At 59.7% G+C, this 1889-nt stretch overlaps 1 long non-coding RNA gene across 1 annotated transcript; it reads right to left on the bottom strand.

The window, feature by feature from the left end:
- Positions 1 to 347: 347 nt before the first annotated feature.
- Positions 348 to 1644, bottom strand: LOC112938671 (uncharacterized). The gene is made up of 3 exons (XR_003241863.2): positions 1253 to 1644; positions 1077 to 1159; positions 348 to 523 (listed from the first exon to the last, which is right to left on the bottom strand). It is a non-coding gene; the product is annotated as an uncharacterized lncRNA (long non-coding RNA).
- Between the last annotated feature and the right edge of the window lie 245 nt (positions 1645 to 1889).

Here is a 1889-nt window from a genome sequence, read left to right on the forward strand (position 1 = left end):
CATGCCGGGGATGGCTGCGAGGAGCTTCCTATTACGCTTGCTCTCAGCGGCCACGTTCCTAAGCTTGTGCAGCGTGTCAAGGAGACCAGCAGAGCTTGTGGCGCGCACGATCAGCTGGGGACTTGGGGGGTAGGGATGAGGCCGATGACAGTGGCAAGCCATTGGAGCTCGTTGCAAGTGAGCGTTGGAAAAAGACCGAAAGAAGGGAGAAGAAGGGCAAATATGTCATTTTGTATGGTTTCTCTCTCATCAATTGGGTGGATATTATATTTTAATGCGTTCGGTGTCCTGCAGCAAATTACCATACTTTTGGAGTGTTCTCGGGCAAATTCACGTTTTTGTGATGTCACACAGCTAATTACATACCTTTTGAGTGTCCTAATGCAATATTTAATAGAAAATGAGACGTTTGCGAAATAGGTACAATATGATTAATTAACATGTATCACTTGCCTTGCCCCCGGTGCTGCAGGAACTTCTGGGACCACTTCAAAGTAAAGTAGAGCTTCGGATTCACCGGAATCTAAGCGAAGCACACATACAAAACAGGCTATAAGTCTATCGAGACATAAACAAAACTATTTTTAATGGATTTTAAGTTTATTTATGAATTTACTGTAATTTGAGTGGGCTCAAACGGAGCTCGGATGAATTTTTTATGAATTTTAAAAGATTGACCGTGCTTTTAGAAAAGCCCTTAAATAAAATATTACGCATTAAAGCCAACGGCTGACGTCACTGAGGGAGGGGGCCGGGGCTGACATGTGGGCCCCATCGGTCAGCGGCGCAAGTGTCCGATCCACCGTGGACAAGTCCACGAAGACGGAGACGGGGGCACCAAGTCACGTGGGCGGTCGAACGAACGGCCCTGATCTGCCGCGTGGCAGATCAGGCAGCTGAGATGCGGCGGTGAGCTGGCACGGGCTCAGCCGAGCGGCGTCGCGCGGTCACCGGCGGCGACGCGGGGAGTGGCGGCGCGCGGCGCGGGAGACGGCGGTTCGCACAGGGAACGGCGGCGCACCCAAAGGGGCAGCGGCGCGCACGGGAAGGAGAGGGCAAGGGAGGGGGTTCCTCACCGGCCGGCGCGGAAGGGGACGACGGCGGCGGTGAGGAAGGCGACAACCTGGCGGCAGAGGGCGCGGACGGGCAGCTGCGGGACCTAAGAGAGAGAACGAGAGGGGTTTGAGGGGAAAAGAGGGTTCACGGCAAGCGGCACTGTCGGCCGGGAGGCAGCGGAAAAGGAGGTGCTCACCGGCGACTGAGGCGAGACGTGTTCCGGTGGCGAGGAGCAGGCGGGCTCGGTGAGCGCGGCGGTGGCGACGGCGCGGCTAGGCAGCAGCCCTAGCAGTGGCCGGAGATGGTGGAAGGCGGCGGCGCTAGCTTCGCACGGCACGAGAGGGAACGAGCGAGCGGGGAAGCAGCGGTGGTTGCGGAAAGAAATGGAGGAGAGCTCGCGAGGGGGTTTTATAGAGCCGTGGGCCGGATGGACCTCTCTCCCGTGGTAGGCGGCAACGGCGGCGGTGAGGGGCGATGTCGGGGCGTGAAGCCGGGAGGAACTGGGGCCGCGTGCGGCCGTTGCGGGCGCGGGATGCGTGGAGTGGGGCGCGCACACGTGGGCGAGGCGCGGACAGTGGGGTTACTGGGGCGCCGGGCACGGGCGGATGTTGTTCTCCCCCTCCGATTTCACCGGCGAGAGGAAGGGACGGGCCTGACAGGTGTGCCCCACCCATCGGCGACCCGTGGAGGAGTGGGCGCTCGCGGGGCCCAGCTTGCTGAGCCTTCGGCCGGCCTAGCGGCAGCGAGGGCAGTTGTGCGCGCGCTCGGGCTAGAGCAGGCCGGCGGCGGGAAATTGGGCCGGAAACAGCCTATCGGCTGAAAAAGAAAAGAAA

Source organism: Oryza sativa, chromosome 4 (assembly GCF_034140825.1).
Source record: "Oryza sativa Japonica Group chromosome 4, ASM3414082v1".
Lineage (NCBI taxonomy): Eukaryota > Viridiplantae > Streptophyta > Magnoliopsida > Poales > Poaceae > Oryza > Oryza sativa.